This window comes from Pleurodeles waltl, chromosome 1_2, assembly GCF_031143425.1.
Source record: "Pleurodeles waltl isolate 20211129_DDA chromosome 1_2, aPleWal1.hap1.20221129, whole genome shotgun sequence".
NCBI classification, from domain to species: Eukaryota; Metazoa; Chordata; class Amphibia; order Caudata; family Salamandridae; genus Pleurodeles; species Pleurodeles waltl.
The window spans coordinates 989,182,936-989,205,302 of record NC_090437.1 but is presented as its reverse complement, the minus strand read 5'-3'; the positions used below and the strand labels follow the sequence as shown (position 1 = coordinate 989,205,302).

General features: G+C 45.0%; 1 protein-coding gene across 5 annotated transcripts in view; it reads left to right on the top strand.

Annotated features, from left to right (window-relative positions):
- ATP10D (ATPase phospholipid transporting 10D (putative)) overlaps nucleotides 1-22,367 on the top strand; it is a 614,572-nt gene that overhangs the window by 507,194 nt on the left and 85,011 nt on the right. The window lies entirely within an intron of this gene.

Below are 22,367 nucleotides of genomic sequence, written 5' to 3'. Positions count from 1 at the left end.
GGTTAGGGGATACTGTGATACCCTTTTTACCTGTTGATGGAGAGGGATCCTGAGTTTTCAGGCCTTCTCTCCTTTGCTTTTTCATTTCACTTGAAATGAGAGGGAACAATTCCTCAGGGATGCCCAGCATGGCTGCATGGGCATAAAACTCTACATCAGCCCAACCTGAGGTCTCTAGGTCATTACCTAAGAGACAGTCTACAGGTAAGCTAGGTGATACCACCACCTGCTTAGGGCCAGTAACTCCACCCCAACTAAACTGAATTATAGCTAAGGGAAGAAACTTAGTGGAGTTATGGACATCAATAATTTTATACTGTTGTCCAATGATGTGTTGTTCAGGAGGCACTAGGTTTTCAGTCACCAAAGTGAAACTGGCACCTGTGTCCCTGTAGGCCAAGGCCTCAACACCATTTATTGAAACTGTCTGCCTGTACTTATCCATTGTAAGGGGACAAGCAGCCAGTGTGGCAAGGCCAATGCCACTAGGTGTGACAGAAACTGTCTTGGGACTGATTACATCAGTTTCCACTATGGACCCATAAGTGAACCCAACTACACCCTTTGCTTGACTGTTGCCAGCAGTCCCACCACTAGTACCACTACTGCTAGGGGCACTAGAGCTTGATGTATTAGTGGTGGTAGGCTCAGGGGGTTTACCTGGACAGGACTTATCCCCTGGCCTATGGCCTCTGTTTTTACACACAAAGCACCAAGGCTTTTTAATGTGTGCAGGTTGGGAAGAAGAGGAAGAATTTGTTTTATCCCCACCCTCTGAAGAGTGTTTAAGATTTGAAGTGGGATCTTTGGTTTTACCCTTATCCCCATGCTTATCTTGAGATTTTTCACCATCTTTCTTCTTATTGCCATCTTTGTCACCCCCTGTATGAACTTTTCTGTTCACCCTTGTTCTGACCCATTTGTCTGCCTTCTTTCCCAATTCTTGGGGAGAGGTCAGATCAGAGTCTACCAGGTACTGGTGCAACAAATCAGACACACAATTATTAAGTATATGCTCTCTCAGGATTGTGTTATACAGGCTTTCATAATCAGTAACTTTACTGCCATGTAACCACCCCTCCAAGGCCTTCACTGAATGGTCAATGAAATCAACCCAGTCTTGTGAAGACTCCTTTTTGGTCTCTCTGAACTTTATCCTGTACTGTTCAGTGGTTAAGCCATAACCATCCAGGAGTGCATTCTTAAGAACTTGGAAATTATTGGCATCATTTTCTTTCACAGTAAGGAGCCTATCCCTACCTTTTCCACTAAATGATAGCCATAGGATAGCAGCCCACTGCCTTTGAGGGACATCCTGTACAACACAGGCCCTCTCAAGTGCAGCAAACCACTTGTTAATGTCATCCCCCTCCTTATAAGGGGGAACTATCTTGTGCAGATTCCTGGAATCATGCTCTTTTGCAGGATGACTATGGGGAATACTGCTGCTGCCACCATGGGTATCTAAACCCAACTTCTGTCTTTCCCTCTCTATTTCTAAAGACTGTCTATCCAAATCCAGCTGTTGCTTCTTGAGCTTCAGTCTGGTTTGTTCCACTCTCAATCTATTGAGCTCCCTTTCCAACAATCTGTCATCAGGGTGGGTGGGAGGGACATTTCTAGATACAGAGGTATGATGGGAATGAACAGAAGGAGACCTGTCCCTTACAGAGGGCACCCTAACAGCTTGGCTACCAGTATAATGTGAGAGCACATCATCAGTATGATGTGATTCAACCTCTGTACCAACTATGCTAGACTGTCTAGTAATGGGCAGGCTGAGAAGTTTCTTTCCTGAACCTTTTCCTGGGGGAGTCCCTGGATCAGATTGAGAACCATTAGCTACTTTTTCTACAGATTGGGCACTTATGGCCTTATCCTGTACTCTAAGCATATTAATTAACAGTTCTAAAGAAGGATTCTTCCCTACACTCAAACCTCTCTCTATGCAGAGACTCCTTGCTCCTTTCCAGCTAAGGTGATCATATGCAAGTTTGGACAGTTCAACTTTTTGGCCTGTGCCAGACATTTTTAGAGAGAGTTAAAGTGATAGACAAAGAGAAAAAAGTTTTCAGAACTTTTTGGAAAGACAGAAAAAACTTTTTAAACTTTTAAGAACTTTTTGAAAGTTTAGAAGTACTTTTCAGCACTTAGAAAAGAGTGAAAAGAGGAAATGCAAAACTTTTTGGCTATGTGTATATACACTGACCTTGTTTTGTATATTTTTCTCTTATGAAAAGTACAATGACAAGAGTGGTAAGTAGTCTCAAGCACTTATCCCACCACTGCACAACCAATGTAGGAGGCTGGACTGGCTTGTAGTGAGTACCAAGGGGTACTTGCACCTTGCACCAGGCCCAGTTATCCCTTATTAGTGTATAGGGTGTCTAGCAGCTTAGGCTGATAGATAATGGTAGCTTAGCAAAGCAGCTCAGGCTGAACTAGGAGACGTGTGAAGCTACTACAGTACCACTTAGTGTCATATGCACAATATCATAAGAAAACACAATACACAGTTATACTAAAAATAAAGGTACTTTATTTTTATGACAATATGCCAAAGTATCTTAGAGTGTACCCTCAGTGAGAGGATAGGAAATATACACAAGATATATATACACAATAGCAAAAATATGCAGTATAGTCTTAGAAAACAGTGCAAACAATGTATAGTTACAATAGGATGCAATGGGGAAACATAGGGATAGGGGCAACACAAACCATATACTCCAGAAGCGGAATGCGAACCACGAATGGACCCCAAACCTATGTGACCTTGTAGAGGGTCGCTGGGACTATTAGAAAATAGTGAGAGTTAGCAAAATAACCCTCCCCAAGACCCTGAAAAGTGAGTGCAAAGTGCACCAAAGTTCCCCTAAGGACAAAATAGTCGTGTTAGAGGGAGAATGCAAGGAAAACACAAATCAGCAATGCAACAACGATGGATTCCTGTCTGAGGGTACCTGTGGAACAAGGGGACCAAGTCCAAAAGTCACAAGCAGCTCGGAGATGGGCAGATGCCCAAGAAATGCCAGCGGTTGGTGCAAAGAAGCTCTTACTAGGCTGAAGAACTGTGAATACTGCAGGAACGACAAGGGCTAGAGACTTCCCCTTTGGAGGATGGATCCCCCACGCCTTGGAGAGTCGTGCAGAAGTGTTTTCCCGCCGAATGGACGCCAACAAGCCTTGCTACACGCAAATCGTGCGTTTGGCGTTTTTGGACGCTGCTGGGGCCCAGGAGGGACCAGAAGGTCGCAAATTGGACCTGCAGAGAGAGGGGACGTCGAGCAAGACAAGGAGCCCTCACTGAAGCAGGTAGCACCCGGAGAAGTGCCAGAAACAGGCACTACGAGGATGCGTGAAACGGTGCTCGCCGAAGTTGCACAAAGGAGTCCCACGTCGCCGGAGACCAACTTAGAAAGTCGTGCAATGCAGGTTAGAGTGCCGTGGACCCCGGCTTGGCTGTGCACGAAGGATTTCCGCCGGAAGTGCACAGGGGCCGGAGAAGCTTGCAAAGTCGCGGTTCCCAGCAATGCAGCCCAGCGAGGTGAGGCAAGGACTTACCTCCACCAAACTTGGGCTGAAGAGTCACTGGACTGTGGGGGTCACTTGGACGGTGTCGCTGGATTCGAGGGACCTCGCTCGTCGTGCTGAGAGGAGACCCAAGGGACCGGAGATGCAGCTTTTTGGTGCCTGCGGTTGCAGGGGGAAGATTCCGTCGACCCACGGGAGATTTCTTCGGAGCTTCTGGTGCAGAGAGGAGGCAGGCTACCCCCACAGCATGCACAAGCAGGAAAACAGTCGAGAAGGCGGCAGGATCAGCGTTACAGAGTTGCAGTAGTCGTCTTTGCTACTATGTTGCAGGTTTGCAGGCTTCCAGCGCGGTCAGCGGTCGATTCCTTATCAGAAGGTGAAGAGGGAGATGCAGAGGAACTCGGCTGAGCTCATGCATTCGTTATCTAAAGTTTCCCCAGAGACAGAGACCCTAAATAGCCAGAAAAGAGGGTTTGGCTACCTAGGAGAGAGGAAAGGCTACTAACACCTGAAGGAGCCTATCAGCAGGAGTCTCTGACGTCACCTGGTGGCACTGGCCACTCAGAGCAGTCCAGTGTGCCAGCAGCACCTCTGTTTCCAAGATGGCAGAGGTCTGGAGCACACTGGAGGAGCTCTGGACACCTCCCAGGGGAGGTGCAGGTCAGGGGAGTGGTCACTCCCCTTTCCTTTGTCCAGTTTCGCGCCAGAGCAGGGGCTAAGGGGTCCCTGAACCGGTGTAGACTGGCTTATGCAGAATTGGGCACATCTGTGCCCAACAAAGCATTTCCAGAGGCTGGGGGAGGCTACTCCTCCCCTGCCTTCACACCATTTTCCAAAGGGAGAGGGTGTCACACCCTCTCTCAGAGGAAGTTCTTTGTTCTGCCATCCTGGGCCAGGCCTGGCTGGACCCCAGGAGGGCAGCTGCCTGTCTGAGGGGTTGGCAGCAGCAGCAGCTGCAGTGAAACCCCAGGAAGGGCAGTCTGGCAGTACCAGGGTCTGTGCTACAGACCACTGGGATCATGGAATTGTACCAACAATGCCAGGATGGCATAGAGGGGGCAATTCCATGATCATAGACATGTTACATGGCCATATTCGGAGTTACCATGGTGAAGCTACATATAGGTAGTGACCTATATGTAGTGCACGCGTATAATGGTGTCCCCGCACTCACAAAGTTCAGTGAATTGGCTCTGAACAATGTGGGGGCACCTTGGCTAGTGCCAGGGTGCCCTCACACTAAGTAACTTTGCACCTAACCTTTACCAGGTAAAGGTTAGACATATAGGTGACTTATAAGTTACTTAAGTGCAGTGTAAAATGGCTGTGAAATAACGTGGACGTTATTTCACTCAGGCTGCAGTGGCAGGCCTGTGTAAGAATTGTCAGAGCTCCCTATGGGTGGCAAAAGAAATGCTGCAGCCCATAGGGATCTCCTGGAACCCCAATACCCTGGGTACCTCAGTACCATATACTAGGGAATTATAAGGGTGTTCCAGTAAGCCAATGTAAATTGGTAAAAATGGTCACTAGCCTGTCAGTGACAATTTGAAAGTAATGAGAGAGCATAACCACTGAGGTTCTGGTTAGCAGAGCCTCAGTGAGACAGTTAGGCACCACACAGGGAACATATACATGCACACCTATGAGCACTGGGGCCCTGTGTGACAGGGTCCCAGTGACACATACATATAGGCCACAAACCTATGAGCACTGGGGTCCTGACCAGCAGGATCCCAGTGACACATAACAACCATACTGAAAACATGGTGTTTTCACTATGAGCACTGAGGCCTGGCTATCAGGATCCCAGTGAGACAGTGAAAACAGTGACAAAACACCCTGACATACACTCACAAACAGGCCAAAAGTGGGGGTAACAAGGCTAGAAAGAGGCTACCTTCTCACACGCATTCTGTATTGACTATAAGCGTTACATGAATTTCACTAGAAAGAGGAGATAGTCCAGACTGCAACTGTGTAATCAGGAATAGACAAAAGTATGATTTTGGTGTGAGAAGTTTAAGGCAAGAACAATAAGTGTCCGAAACATAAGGTGATGTAGACAAACTTTGGTTACAGGAGCAGTCTGGAAAGTCCACCAATCAACTCCTGTTTTTTAATCGTCATATTTATATTTAGATTTAAGAGGAAAGGCTATTAAGAGAGGCCAGTTGGTAAAATACCAAGAAAAAATCAGAAGGGGTTGCAGTTTGACATTTAATTTTCACTGGAAAAAAAAACAAAGGTTACAGGGACGTTAGTTAGATTGACGTTTTACTGACACAAAACCATTGAATTTCAGCAGTTATAGCTCTACTTATGTTAAGAAGCTATAACTCGTGGCCTAAAGTTATTTAATGGCATGAGTTAGTTTCTTCAGATAAGTATAACTGTGTATAACTACAACTTCTTAATTTCTGTGGTTTGTGTGGGTAAAACATCAACCTAACTATAATGTCCCTGTAACCTTTTATTTTTTTCAGTGAATTTCTTTTTAAACACAAAGTAATATATAATTAACATATGTTACTGCTGAGCACCTCCCCCCGCAGCAGGGACATGGTGTGTGAGTGGATAAAGTTTTTTTTTTTTTTTCCATTTGGATTTGGATCCAGTGCAGATTTACACTGGGGGTTTACCGCTGTGTGCCACAGTGGATTAGCCAGAAAAGGAAACTGGTTAATGTGTTGCCTGTGAGGGGTCCCTCAGAGTCAGGAAACATCTATCCTGACCCCTTATGTGATATTTTATTTATGTTTTATCCCTGGGAGCCCAACCAACAAACAAAATGGTGGCTGCAACTTCCCTTTTAGTTTGCGGACAGCCAATCAGGGTCCCGGATTACCGGGTACCCCAAGATCCCCAGCGAGTAACCTAGGTTCCGCAAATTATCTATGTACCTAGATATTTATATATTTTTCCTTTAATAACTTCAAAACTACTGAACAGATTTACAAAAAATTACTAAAAAAAGAGCTCTTTCTAGACCAAAATGTGGTGTAATTTTGTTTAGTGGTTTCGGCTGTAGTTGTGTCTGAAAACTGCAAAATCCCCATAGACATTGCATGTGGAAAAAGTGTTTGGGGACCATCCCCCCTTTTCTTTCCCTTGGCCCTTGATTGATAAATCACCTTAAAACTTTACAGACAGCAGCTGAAGTAACTTGTAGACAGGTGTGAAACAATTGTGGAATATTTATCAAACAGAGCCAAAGTTACTAGCAAAACAAAAAACGCTTAGTCTATGGTAAAATTTGGTCCTAACTACCTACCGTCTATCATTATAGTTGGGTTCAGATTTTGCACTCACAAAACTATGGAAATTCAGCTTTTAGAATTATTTCAAGTAACTATTACTCGTACCCTCACCATGCATATTTTTCTCATCAATCATTTTACTGCAAAAGTTACAGTGATATTATCAATGATGTCGTAGAATATGTCTTGAGTGATGTAATACCTGAGTTAATTAGTAGTGCTTGGTGAGGGTGCAAATGATACCTTAGGGCACAATTTATAGTTACTTGAAGTAACTCTTAACTATATAAGCCGAATTTCTAAGTTTTGAACCTAACTATAACATCCCTGTAACCTTTGTTTTTTTCCAGTGAATGTCTAGGTTTTTTTTTTTTTTTTACGTTAAGTAAGATGCCCATCACAATACACAGTGGGGGTGGGGGTGGGGGTGGGAGGTTGGGACGCGGGACCTGGTTTGGCATTGAACTGCCCCCACCCAAACTTGCTGCTCCTGTCCTCCCCATCCTTCTTGCCATCCATTGCAAGTCCATACCCCTGCAGCCCTTTGGCCGTTGTTGTGCCACTGCCCTTCCCGTCTGCCCTGAACAGTTAGATTGCTGCCCCATCCATCTTCTCCATACGCTCTGTTTTCAGAGTCCATGCACCAGCACCTTTCTTCGGGCCCTGCACTGTCCGATCTGCTGCCACTGCCCTCCATTTAGCTTGATGTCCCTGCCCACTCCTCCTGCCTTCCGTTGTCCAGTTTTATGCCCCACCACTGCCTTCCTGCTTAGCCTCTGTGTTTAGCTTGCTGCCCCTGTCCTCCAATGTCTGTGTACAGGCCTCTGCTCCCTCCTTTTTGCCCAACACATTCCATGGACCTGCCACTGTCCATCCTATTTACTCTGAATGTTCTGTTGAACTGCCACTGCTCCTCCCACCTGCCTAGCATGATCAGATGATTGCCATCGACCCCTGCCACCTCCACACTGCCTGTGCGAATTCCATGCCCCTATCCCCTCCCTCGTGTCCTCTGTGGTCTACTTTGCTGCCACTCCCTTCTGGCCTCCATGCTGTGTTGTGCTGCAACTGCTCCTTCAGCCTGTCCAGTCTGGTCTGCTGTGAAGCCTCTTCCCCTGCCCTCTCTTGTCTATGTCCAGCCCCTGCCTGTCTCTTCTGTCCTCCAGGGTCCTTTGTGCATGCCCCTGCCCTCTTTCCCCCATGGCTGTTGTGCTGCTACTTATGCTGCCACTAACCCTCCCCTTGCCATCCGTGGCTTTCTGTGCCCCACCGACCCTCCCACCTGCCCTGTGTGGTTAGCTTGCTGGCCCTGACCCCTTCCCCCGTCCCTCCATTGTCTGTGTGTATGGCATAATAGTCTCACAAATGCCCTCCGTGGTGTGTTGTGCTTCCAGTGCCCATCCCGCATGCCCCTCATGGTCAGCTTGCTGCTCCAGCCCTGCCCCCTTGCCACCTTTCCTCCATTTTCCAGGTGCAGGCCCCCATCATCTTCCTTCTGCCCCTGCCCCCTCCCTCCTGCCTTTCATGGTGTTTTATGCTGCAACTGTCCCTCCTGTTTGTCTGGCCTTGCCTTTTTTCCCTCTGCTCTCTGTTGTCCATGTGTATGGCCCTGTATTCCTTTCCATGGTCTGTTGTCCTGCACTGCCGTCCCGCTTGTCCTCTTTGGTGTATTGTGCTGCTAAAACCCTTGATGCCTGCCCTGTAAGGTCAGTTTGGTGCCCCTGCCCATCTCCCTCCTGCCCTCTGTAATCCTAGTCCATGCTCCTTCCCCTTTCCTCCTGCCCTCATTGATCCAATGTAGCATACTTGCCAACATGTTGAACTTAGTAAGTGAGAGATTTTGAAAACAAACCTGGGGAATTGATTTCCCATTGAATTACATTGAAAAAGAGGAGATTTTAGGAAGGGGACAGATAAAATAATGCTTTTTTTCGGCTTAAAACATCAGGAGTCTCATGCCTGAAGCAGGTCTGTTGTCATGTCTGGTTGTGCTGCCACTGCCTCTTTCTTCTGCAGTCAGTGATCTTTTTTTATTGCCAAAGCCTCTCATGCCTGCCTTGCTTGGTTGGTTTGTTGCCCATTGCCCCCCTTTCTCCTGCCCTCCATGGTCTGTGGTCCTGCCACTGCCTGTCCCGCCTGCCCAGAGTGATCAACTTGTTGCCTCTGCACCCTCCTCCATGCCCTCAATTATCTGAGTCCGTGCCCCTGAAAACTGCCTCCCCACGGTAATCTAATGTACTACTAACTTGCTAGCATTTATTACGAAAGTGTGGAATGTGTGATGTGATCTTGATGTAATCAAAACTGATACCTAAAGCATTTCCTTTAGAAAATATAAAAAATGAGAGGATCTTATTCCCTTAGAAATTATGGTTAGTGCTCTAGAAAACTAAAATGAGGACATATTTTCTGAGTTCTCAAATAGCAGCAAATCACTTAAGTTATTTACTATGTTGATGTTTTTTAACTAGTTAATCACTTGATTATGTGTTGCACTTAGGGTAGAGAATGTGGCATTATGAACAGAGCTGCAGACTTTGCAACTGGGGAACCAGGTTTGCGTTTCGCCATCAGCTCGACATCCTGTGATTATAGGCAAATCACTTAATCTCCCCGTGCCTAAAGCCCTAAAGTAATGTGTTGTGTAATGTAACTGATGCTCATGTAAAGCACTCCAATAGCTTCAGGTCAAGTGTGTGCTATATAAAATTGCAAAAATAGAAAAAATGAAGGGCCAGATGTATCAAACAGTTTTGCGATCACAAACGGCCCAACGCGCCGTTGGCAATCGCAAAAACTGCATTTTGGTATGTATCAAATCCAATTTGCGGTTTGGTAACTTGTTACAGAATCGTACATTGTATTTGCACACCGATTAGGTATTAGGAAAGGGCGTGTCAAGAGCGTCCCTTCCTAATACCGAATCACAGAGGTATGTAGGATTGTTTGATGACAGTGAATGCAGTCGCAAAACAATCGTAGTTACCACCAATTTCAAATTGGTGGTAACTCATTCGCAAAGGGGAAGGGGTCCGCAAGGGACCCTTCCCCTTTTTGAATGCATGCAAAACCATTTTTTATGAGCAGGCAGTGGTCTCACGGACCACTGCCTACTCTTAAAAAATGAAAATGAAAACCTTTCATTGTTCTTTTTTAAACGCATCCCATTTTCCTTTCCTGAACTGCATTTAAAAAAAAAAAAGTTTGCTTTATTGAAAAGCAATCATAGACATGGCTGTCTGCTGAGCCCATCAGTCTACCATCCCCATCCCTGTGATTGTAGCCATTCGCAATGGGTCGCAAATTGCAGCCTACCTCATGAATATTAATGAGGTAGGTCCATTTGCGAGCCCTTGCGAATCGTTATATGAAACTCCTGGAGTTTCACAAATTCCAATAACGATTACTTAATTGCGATTCACAAAAATCACAATTTGGTAACCGCTATTGGAAAACTTGATACATCTGGCCCTAATTGTTCTGCACACTTCTGTCATTGGGCTATACCTGGGCCACATTTGGGTGATATTTGTGCTACATTTTGGCTCTTTTTAAGTTTCGCCTGCACACCACTTGCAAAGTCTTATGTTACTAAAAAATATTTTTTAAAAGGATCCAAACCCGCCCCTGCTTTGTCCCTTACTTACCTGAGCTTCCCGTTTGTTCATGCAAATGTTGCTCCAGAGTTGCTTGAATTTACTTGCGTTTTGCTGGCTAGTATGTCACTTTCTGCGCTTCTGTTCTGCTTTGTGTTCTGCTTTTGCAGTCTCAAGGCCAAAATACATCTTTCGGTTTTTGGTGATAGGGTACTTGTTAGTGATTGTACTTGAAAAGATGAACTGAATGCAAGTCAGTATGGGTTGAAATGTGTGCAAACATATCGTCCATCTTCCAATGGAGTATCAAATGCAGATGTAAAGCAAGCAGTGAGTGGGCTCATTATGTGGTGTTTTTCATTGCTTAATAATTACATTTCTGATGAATAACAGTTGTAAATATTACAATTATTTATACGTCTGTTCCTTAAATTGCCATTCACTCATTTTTTAAGAAAAGTCATTTTCATAATTGGGCGACATTTTATTTTGTGTTGTTATTCACAGTCACAAGTGCAGTTATCTTGCAGACACTAGGGTCATGATTTGAATGGTGCAGTGGCACGAGGACCAAAAGTTGTCAGAACTCCTCTTCACACCAGATATTGCTACATTTTATTACTAAACAGGCAGTCACAAGTGCAGTTACCTTACAGGCATAATTTAAATGGTGCAGCAGGTGCAGTGGCACCGGAGCCACAGGGTGTCAGAACCCCTCTAAACACAGATTATTGCTAAAGTTTACTACTAAATAGGCAGCCACAAGTGCAGTTACCTTGCAGGCACTAGGTTCAGGATATTAGTGGTACAGCAGGTGCAGTGACATGGGGCGAAAAGGGATAAGAACCCCTCTAAACACAAAATATTGGTATGTTTTACTACTAAACAGTCAGTCACAAGTGCATTTACCTTGCAGCAATAGGGTTATGATTTGAATTGTGCAGCAGGTGCAGTGGCACTGGAGCCAAAAGTTGTCATAACTCCTCTAAGCACGAAATATTGCAGTCCTTTACTATTAAAGAGGCAGTCAGAAGTGCAGTTATCTTACAGGCACTAGGGTCATGATTTGAATGGTACTAAACAGGCAGTCACAAGTGCAGTTATGAATGAAGCATTAATGAATAGATAGATGTAAATTAAATACAATTAATACACATTTAAGAGTAAACACAGGTGATCACATCAGAATAGCAATATGCCTGTTGTGACAACTTCTGAGATACTGTAGTTCTTGTCGGAGAATCCACGATTACTTTATTGTTCAAATCTTTGTATTGCATTTCAGTATAAACCGAGCAGCAAACTAAAAGCTGTGACTTCACTCCTTAGTGTAACCAAAGAAATCATATTGCATAAATTCCAACAAATCTACCCCATCTTCCTCCCCCGGGATACACACAGCCAGTGGCGGCCAGCATTCGTGGGTTCACCCTGGTCAGCCGTCTCAGTCCGTGCAGTGATGTCAGCATCTGTCAAGCGTAGCAAGCGTAAATATCTAGCGCATGTTGGTTATCGAAATTCCATGGACAGGAGAACTATGTATGAGCGTCAAAGCTCCCTGTAGGAGTTGCTCTGAGCTGTTGTAGTGCCATTAGTGGTGGATACAAATCGGTTGCGTCGGGACTTAGTGCCATACAGTGCAAGGATGGTCTCGACGGCTGCCCTTAATGCAAGGCCAGTGTGTTGCCTTCTACGTGAATTAAGCAGGAAGGTGAGAGCATTTGGGAGTCCTAAGATAGTATATGCAGGGAATCGATGTAGATGTGTTTTAAAGTGGACGTCAGTGTCATCTAGGACCATGTCCCAGTACTGTGTTCGTTTGGGGCAGTCCCATTGCAAATGAAGTAACATCCCGGGGGAACCCACAGTTTCTCCAACAGTCCGCGCTCCACGCAGGGTTACCCCTGTGTAGGCCTACCTGCGTGAGCTACCAGTATGTAGTTTAGTAGCAGGCTTTATGCTGGCGGTATTAAGCGCTGTGCGGCGTGCTCTGTAATACACCTTCTCCCATTCTTTTTGTGTCAACTGCCTTCCAAGTTCTAGTTCCCATCGTTTCTGCCGTGAGTTCTTAGTCAGTGGTAAGGCTTGTTGCAAGATACTGTAGAATTCTGTGATAAGGTGCTTATCTGAGGTCTTTGTTACCAACCACTTCTCAAATGGGGCAAGGGGGCTTTGTGCCCCAGTGCCTACAGTCAGATGCGTTGGTCAATGTCAGACCTGAATGTAATGCATTCTCTCTGTTCTGGCTGCGTGTAATCTGCACGCAACTGTTCAAAGGGGAGAGGGCACTCTTCATGGAAGCCGGTAGATCCTGCATGTTGCCATTGTTGGAACACAGCCTGGTCCAATCCTGGGGTAAAGGCAGCATTGCTTACGATCAGTGTTTGCGGAGAGGGAAAAGATGATAGGCCCTTTCATGCAGCACTCGATCCCACACCTCAAGAGGGGCTTTAGTGACAGGGAAGGAGTAGAGATCCCACGCTCTTTGTGGGCATTTCAGAAATTGGACCTTCCATAAATGTGACCCCAAGACCCCCTGGTCTGTAAATAGCCAGTATTTCTCGGATTTCTCCCTAGAGCGGACCATTTTGTAGTATTGTACTAGGTCTGAGATCTCCAATCCCCCTTCTTTTGAAGGCCTGTAGCTCTAATCTTGACTCATATGAGGTCTAATCTCGACTCATATGAGATCTAATCTCGAGTCATATGAGGATTCCCATCTGCCAAAACAAAGCTGCTCGTCTCTCTTTGCAGGGACTGAATCATACCTTCGGGGGTTCAGTTGGGAGAGTCTGAAAGAGGAAGAGGATTTTCGGGAGGGTAGTCATCTTTAGTGCTGCTACACAGCTGAGCAAGATAGACGATAGTGTTTCCACTACAGTTTGTTGTTGAGGGCCGCAGTCGCCTTGACTTTGGGGCTAACTAAACCCCTAATTAGGGGACGGAGGTAGTCGTCCACTGCATCAGATATTGACGGGGGAGCAGCGCCTCCATCGCCAGAGGGACCGAAAGGCTGAGGGCCTGTGATTTTTTTTATATTTATACGGAATCCTGAAGCTCTACCAAAGACCTCTATTTCATCCAGGAAAGCCGGAAGGGCCTCGAGAGGATTATCTAGTGCCAATATTATATCGCCTGTATAAAGGCTAACGGTGTGTTCCTCCCCACCAAAGGTGACCCCAGTGATATTCTGATTGTCCCATCTGTATTGAGCGAAAGGCTCCATTTAGAGAGCAAACAGCAGGGGTGATAGCAGGCACCCCTGCCACATTCCTCTGTGGATAAGAAAGGGAGCTAAGGTCTGACAATTTACTCAAACTATCGCTCTGGTTTGGTCCTAATTGCTAAGAATCAATGTGCAGAATTTTGTTTCAAACCCCAAGTAAGTGAGAGTCGCTCCCACACACACACATTCTCAGCTCAATGTGTAGGAGCATAATTTCCCTCCTGGAACTTTTGGCCTTGTCAATCAGGTGTATGATCTGTCCAACCCATCTCCAGGCAACACACACAGCCCTGTCAGATGCCGCCAAACTTGCACCACCACCAACACCCGGGACCCAGCATGACCTACCCGCAAAAACTCTCCGAACCCGAAACCCCTGAAATGCATCCTCCTCAACGTCCGCTCCCTCCACAAACATGCCCCCGAAATCTAAGACCTCCTTGACAGTACCACCCCGGACGTCGCATTCCTCACCGAGAGCTGGACCAGCACCACCTCAGGCCCGGACATCGCCATCGCCATCCCCCAGGGATACAACATCCTCCGGAAAAACGCCCCAGCCGGGGAGGGGGAGGAATCACCATTGTCCACAGGTCCAACCTCCGCCTGAACACACACTCCGAAGACTCCACAAACCTGATGGAACACCTCCACTTCAAGCTACACACCAGCCCAACATCCATCAGGGGAACCATCATCTGCCGCCCCGTTGGACCAAGTACACTATTCGCCGACTCCATCACGGACTGCGTCTCCGCACAAGCCATCTCAGCCACCAACTACACCCTGCTGGGAGACCTCAACATCCACCACGAAAATCTGCAAGACCCCAACACCGCATCCCCCCCCTAGACAACCTCCACAACAGAGGACTCTGACAGATCGAGCAGCTCCACCAGACTGCCCTCGTGCTCCTAACCCCGCCCTCGCTGCTGCCGCGAGTTCGAGGCCCTCCACCACCCACAGGCACCCGCCTGCGCCTCATCCCTGGTGTCTAGTCTAGTGGTAGGTGTAAGTATTGTGTGTTAGTCTTGTTATCTTGTGTTTTCTGTTTTCCATTTTGTTCTGTTTTTCTGTTTTTGCCTTTTTCTTGCAGTCTCTGCCTTTTTGCTGCCTGTTTCTGCTTGCTAGTTTCTGCTCGGTTTCCCTGTCCCCGCTACTGCAGCCCCACCCCCCTTGTACCCCATTCGTCACCCCCTCCCAGCTGCTCCTCTCTCCCACCTCCCCTTAATGGCGAATGCTGCACGGGTGCACCAGAGGCAAGCCCGTCTGCGCCTGTCCGTGCCTGGACCGCGCCCAGCACCCGTCCCCCTGGCCGCACGCCTCAAGATGCCTCTACACCACAGCAGAGCTCCACACACTCAACCTCGGCCGGCCCATCGCCTGTGCCCAGACTGACCCCAGGCACACCCACGGACCCTTTGTCTGCAGCTCATGCCGCTTCTCCTGCAATCAAGCCACCAAGCACCACAACAACGTCAGACACCCCAACCATCTCCGCTGCATCCTCCTCAACACCTGCTCCGTCCACAAGCACGCTATCGAGCTCTGGGACCTACTCACGACGGCATCCCCTGACATCGCCTTCCTCACTGAAACATGGATGAACCCCTCATCCGAACCAGACATCATCATAGCCATCCCGTAGGGCTACAAGGTCACCCGAAGAGACCGCATCAACAAACCAGGAGGAGGAATCGCCATAATCCACAGAAGTTCCATCAGGATCTCCACCGACACCCTGAATGCCGCAGAGCACCTACACTTTCAGATACACATCAACGCCAACACCACCCTGAGAGGAACCCTTGTCTACAGACCACCAGGCCCGCCCCCAATTCTGTGACGCCATCGCTGACACAATCCGCTCCCACGCCCTCGCCTCCTCGGACTACCTGCTCCTCGGCGACCTAAATTTCCACCTGGAGACACCAGCGACTGCAACTCCACTACCCTACTGGACAACCTTGGCCTCAAGCAACTGGTCACCTCGCTCACCCACTCAGCTGGGCGCATGCTCAACGCCATCTTCTCCTCCAGCAGCCACATCACCTTCGCTCACACCACCGAACTCCATTGGACCGACCACTACTGCCTTAATTTTTACTTCCTGAAGCCCACCACCAACCGCATCCGATCCCTCACCGCAAGTGGAACAAGATCTCCAAGGAACAGCTGATCTCCAGCTTCGCCCAATCCCTACCACCCAAAACCAACAACCCCAACACCGCCGCCCTCAAACAATGGCTTGACGACTGCACCAACACCCTCTCTCCACTCAAGAAAACCAGCAACACCCGCATCAACAAGAATGCTGCCTGGTTCACCGCAGACCTTCAGACCTCCAAAAACCACAAAAATGAACAGAAACAAAAACATAGTCTCTTCAAAACTGAAGGTGCTGGCCATGGCCAGTAATGCTCTACAGGAAACTTGGGATTAGGGGCCCTTAATGTAGCTCGAGCACCCCAGCAGTGCAGCCACAGTAATCCGTCTGTATCAGGTCATAGTCGGCCGCCCACCGACCAGGCTGCTGCCACCTTAGTGTCGAAGTCAGTGCGCACGAGGCCAGTCACTGCCAGGTATTGGAGCTCTTTGGCCAGGCATCCTAGGGGCCGTAGTCAAGACAGAGAGGAGGGTCCCTGTGGTCCTTTCAGCCACCCGTGTAGACCTCAGAGGCGGTGAATCCAGGACGTAGATGTGTCTCCCAGTGCGGGCTCTGGTGGCAGGGGGGTTGCTTCTTTCCTATTGCAGCCGGGACATTACAATTATTCAAAAGTCTTGTGAGAGCCCCACTGCTCACCGCCAATGCCCCGCGCTCAGGCTCAAAACGTGACTGTTGCTGTCTGCAGGTCTGTGTAAGCCGCAAACTTTGCCATGCCTATGGCTCCTTCATCGCTGCCATTTCCTGCCCCGACCACTGCAGCAAGTCCGTCCCCCAGGGCCACAACGCGTGGAGTGCAATGAAAACCAGAACTTGTTAGCACGCCTGACCTTAATAAGTAAACTTACAAGGGGATACGAATAGGTCGATGAACCTTTTGACTTGCAATTAAGATGATCTTACCATAGAGCCAGTACATAATCAATACACAGTAATCAACAATCATTAGTAATCAATAAAATCAATGGAGTCAGTAATTATCACCCACCATGACCTTTCAGTCATGAATAACCACACCTTTAGTAAAGTTTAGAATGTATATTTCCCTCTATTAGCAATGTCAAGATCATGTAGATTAATCTCAAAATCAGATGAAATACATACAGAAACAATACTGGTTGTCCGAAGCGGCGGAAGAAACACAATCTAATCAGAGCTTGAACTACAACACATTCTAAGGTTATGGTGCAAATCAATAGTAAAGTCAACTGTGTCAACAATATTACATAAATGGAATTCAGCAGAGAAATGAATCAAGCATTAGTCCCTGTTATCGTAATCATTAATGAGAATCCTTAACTAACATCAGATTAGCATCAGCATGTTGGGCTTCATGTAAAACAATTTAGTAACACAAATTTGAAAAAACATCTAACTATGGTTCTATCAAAATAGCGCAGTTTGTACCTAGAAAGAAAAAGCAAATATACATGATAATCACAATTCGGAATATATCTAGCCTCAGGGTGGATCAGCAAAGCAGAATCAGTCTTCGTCCTCAGGACATCAGTCGATCAGCAAAGCATCAGGCTTCAGCATCAGAATTTTTAAAGGACAAAGTCATTAAGCATTAAAGTTAAGCACGTCTCTAGTAAAGACGCATAAGAAAGTAATAATTTTTGGTCAGGAAAAATATTGGCAGTAAGCTGTCTTCTCTCAGAATGAGTGACCATCCTCTCACCGTGCAGTGTCGTTAAGTCAAAATTGTTAAAACTACCCCTAATTCCCTATTGGTCAGTTAATCGTATGTTCACACTCTGTCCAATAAAACTAAAATCCCAAATCTATGAATTTTAATATTTCTCCGTTCTCATATTGTTGATTGGTTCGTCTTGTGATGTCCTCATCAACTGGCTTGTTGGGTAACTATTGTTGCAGCTTCTACTTGAGTCAGTATCTTCATTGTTCTTAACATGACATATTACTGCATTAGTCTAACACATATTCAGTATTTAATAATACTAAATCATTGATTAGTACATTTTGTTAACATAGGTGGCCATCTTTCGTAATCACATTTTCAAATGTGTGCATTATTTTGCTGTTATTATTTTTCTACACAAACTTATTATTCAAAGTACATAAACACTCATTAATAATTTTTATTAAAACACCTGCGCCAAGAAGATCACCTCAGAGGTCCTCTGATCACGGGTGCAGTTATGCTGGGCTTATGCCGCTGTTTGCACCAGGAGTCTGAATCTGGAGGCCGTAAGGAGCTAGCTGTGGCTAGCTTACTCTTGCCGCAGTCTCCGCCATATTCCTGCTCCCAGGATGGCTTTCACCTTGGCTGTCTTACCCTCTATATGTGTTCAGGGAGTTCGTCCTAAAGTGGAGTACAACACCCATGACTTACTCTGTGTGGCCGGAAGGGCAGACAACAGGGCCCTGTTAGCGGCGGGGTTGGCGGGACGAGGAAATGTGTCCTGTTTATCCGCCATCTTGACCACGCACCCCCAAGATTAGTTTAGAGAGTAAGTAGCCGTAAATAATGATAGTCTCTTGGACCTGTTAGACCTGTTCGTCCAGTAATTTGGAAACAAGATGGTACCTAACCTAGTTTTTTAGGGTTATTCCACTAAAATAAATATCTGCTCTAGCCTACCTCTCTTCTAAAAATCCTTGTTGTCTGAAAAGCTTTCTAGTTCTTACTGCATTGATTTTCTCTTCTAGTTGGCATTTTTGATTTTCCTTAAGAAGTATTTGCAAAATGTAAACTCTGCTTTGAAATGTTCTGTTTTTCTTTATTTCGGCAGGTCATGTGTAAAAGCCTTACCAAAATGTTAGAGTACGTTCTTAACAGTTAACTTGTGTTGTGAACGTTAGGCATGCAGGTTTGAAACGTTACGTTTGGATATGTGTTTCGAGACCAGTTTCGATAGATAATAGTCACACTTCAGAAGGAAAAAATCTTTCCCTCAGATATTTTACCTCATTGTGAGCGCTCTTATCTATTTATCAGACTCTATTCAACAGGTCTCACGACAGGAGTTTGCTGCCAGTAAATACATATTCTCCTGAAGCAATGCTAGAAAATTTTGCTTTAGCCGTTTGACTTGTATGAGTTGACTTGGGTGTATTCAAAGTCATGACATAATATGCGTATTGTTCAATAATTCAGCTAGTGACCTTACACAAATGGATGTAGACAATAATTTCAAAAGACCAGATTTCCATTTTTTTCTGTCACTGATAAATGAATCCAGAGAGGATAACGTTTTTTCATACCTAATGTATACTTCCAAAATAGTTGACATATAAAGTTGAATGCCTTAATCAGGCCTATAAAGAACCAATATCCTTAGGGTTATAATTACCAATATCTTAGCTTATATACTGTAAAGCATACGTAATCTTGGATTAGGACTCCACATGAGGCGAAACAGCACACTTTCATGGGTGGCCTATCTGTTAGTCCAGTTAGGACAGGCAAAGGGAGTTAGAACGATTCATGGGTGCGTGTTTTAAATCGTTTTGCTACCTTTTCTTAAATCATAGTCTGCATCAAATAGTTATTAAGAATAGTGTAAGTAGTGAATCCCTTAACATTCAAAGTTCTATGTTAAATAACTAAAGCAGCTCCATTTACTAAACCTATACTAATTAATGCCTCTTAGAACATTCACTGTTGGGAATAAGAGGAATGCGTGTCTAACTTTAACACTTGTAAACTTCAAAAGTTATTGTAGATCCATGAGAGTACACCCACTTACAGAGTGAAAACAATCATTGGCAAAGCCAATAGATCTGATGTTGGCTGCCAGACTTGGCAATTCTTGTTTTGTTTTTTAAAAATGTTTTTTGCAAAACATTATTGTGCAGGAAGCTGTCAGGCCTTCATCAATCTAAAGAAAACATTGGTTAAAGGCAAAAACGTTTTTTGGTCTCCAAAAAACACACAGAAACGTACAATTGCCTGGTGTTGAAGGGATCTACTCTGTATGTGTCGATAAGCTATGGTGTGCTTCCCTTGTGAAAGAACAGCATGTCGTAACTCATAGTGAAGTCAGCCAAAGCTGAAGTAGGCTGACACGTTGCCCCATGATGCACACTGGAGTGGGTGGAAGAAATACTGTAAATTACAGAACCACAGACGAAAGGATTAAGTGTGGCTGAAAGCCCCTACAACAGACTGTCATACGCATAATTTTAGGTATAATTATAAGGTCTTTGCTAACACACACTTAAAAAAGCTAATTGTTATGCCGTTAGCTGCTAGCCTTTTGTCTTTGAGAAAGATAGAAAAAAGGAAAAGGGGAGGAAAGAAAGAAAGAAGGCATGAGAGACAGAAAGGAAGAAAGCAAGTAAGAAAAAAGATGGCAACAAAGATTGAAGTTAAGAAAAAGGAAAATCTTGGCTAGCATAGACCTTAAAATAAGCCAGTAGTTATGCCATTGGCTGCCAGCCTCTTGCCTTTCATAAAAAAATAAAGAAATAAGCAAAGAAAAAAAGAAGGAAAGAAAGAAGGCGAAAAGAAAGTAAAAAAAGCAAGGGATGAAAGAAGGAAAGAAAAAAAGAAGAAAGGAAAGACAAAGAAGGCAATACAGAGGAGAGAAATAAGGCAAAAAAAGAAGACAAAAGGAAAGCGAAATAAAAAGAAAAAAGAAGGCAATAAAGATCGAATGAAGGGAAGAAAGACAAAGAAGGCTGGAAAGAAAGAATACACGAAGGGATGCAATAAAGTTAGAATGCAGGATCTACAAAGAAAGAAGGAAAGAAAAGGACAAACAAGGAAGAAAGAGAAAGGCAAGAAAGAAAGGTTAAGAGAAAGAAATGAACAGAAGTAAAGAAAGAAGGCAAATAGAGAATGAAAGCAAGAAAGAAGAAATGAAAGATAGAAGGAAAGAAAAGAAAGATAAAAAGAAGGAAAGATAAAGGAAATAAAGAAAGAAGCGAGAAAGAAAAAAAGTGTTTCAGCAGGTGCAAATTACATCCAATAAAGGCCGGTTTTCTTCCTGGTTAAGGATTAATGAAGAACCACTAGTGAAAGTGAGCCCAGAATGAACATGTTATGCTTGCATAGTAAAAAGAGGATAGCTTAAAATAGATATAGTGGACTGGCTGCTGGCAACTAACCCAAGTGCTGTCAATAAGTTACAAATCATTAAGGACACTCAACAAGGAGCACCACAACACACACGATGTATTATGACTTTAATAAAACGCTGACTTAAGCACATATATTAGTAGTGATAGTTAAACAGCAGACTAGTTGCATGAACAACACTAGTACAAATATATATATATATATATATATATATATATATATATATAGTTTTAATGCAGGTTACATTAGCAGCATGGTTAGAGGTAGGTCCTCAGCAATAATGAATATGACATTAAATTAATAATTACCAACAGAGCGGTTGCATAAATAACACTAGATTCAATAATGGATGAACAGTAGCGGAACAGTGGCATGTATATTTATAGCGCAGTGCTGACACAGTGATAGCATGAGAAAGAAACAGGCCTGAATCATTCACAATGCAGTAAAACAAAAGCAGTGTAACATCTCTATAAATGAAGATGAAGCGTGAGAATCTGGCCCTTCTCCCCTGGAACTTAACTTACCACCGGAAGACTGCTCCGACTACTCTCTAACAACTCAGAAACGGTGGGACAGGGGCAGTGGTGGTGGACGATGGCAGCTCTGCTCAACTCCATCAATGAGCTTCCCCGAAGCTCTGGCACCCGTGCTTTTTGTAAAATAAAAGTAAGCTTACGCAACATTCTATACGCTTCTCTCAGGTTCTAGCATTGTTAATCGTGTTTAAGGCTAGGACCCATCAATCATTCTCCCAAGCCCTCTCAGAGTCAGTACACCCTCAACTGTACATCTCTCCCACAATTCGTATCCCAAGCAGCGGTATAACACGTGTGGTATGTCGAATACCACCTGTGCCATGTCCAAAGCAAGCATCATGGGCTCTGCACAGTACACAGGTTTTCTCCATGCATTTCCACTCATCAAGACTGCCTAAGCTAGTTAACCCTTTCGCGTCACAATGTCTTCCACAAACTTTTTCCTGTGTTAAATACACTCCACCCCTTTGAATTAGTGTTAATGCTTGCGAAAACCAAATCGTTTGATTGCACGCACAGGCAGATCACTACGGAATTCAGTTAATATTCTATTACGCTCTTTTAACATAGTCATTTAATACTTACATATAGAATAGCTGTGTCTTGTATACTTAGCAGCTCAGTCAAATTTAGTAAAAGCAATCTGCATATCCTATCCACTACCCTATAATCTAAATAACTTGATGGCGAATGGTACTTCACACTCCAATAGTTATGTTATTCACACATATCACTTGCTACCCTTTGACGCTGATTTGCAATATACCATGATAAATGATAATTACATGCAGAGCTTGTTTGCATCTTATCCAATATCTGACTACATGTTAAATGCCTAAGTTGATAGCCATGCACTTCTCGGCTACATAATACATGGAGGCCTATGGTTTGGAACCTTGCGTCCCCAGTGCTCCCTTCTTCATGGTGACTACTACTCAGTGACCTGGTAGACTGATCGGCTCCTCTGAGCACTCATACTGCTTACAGTGATACATTGAGGG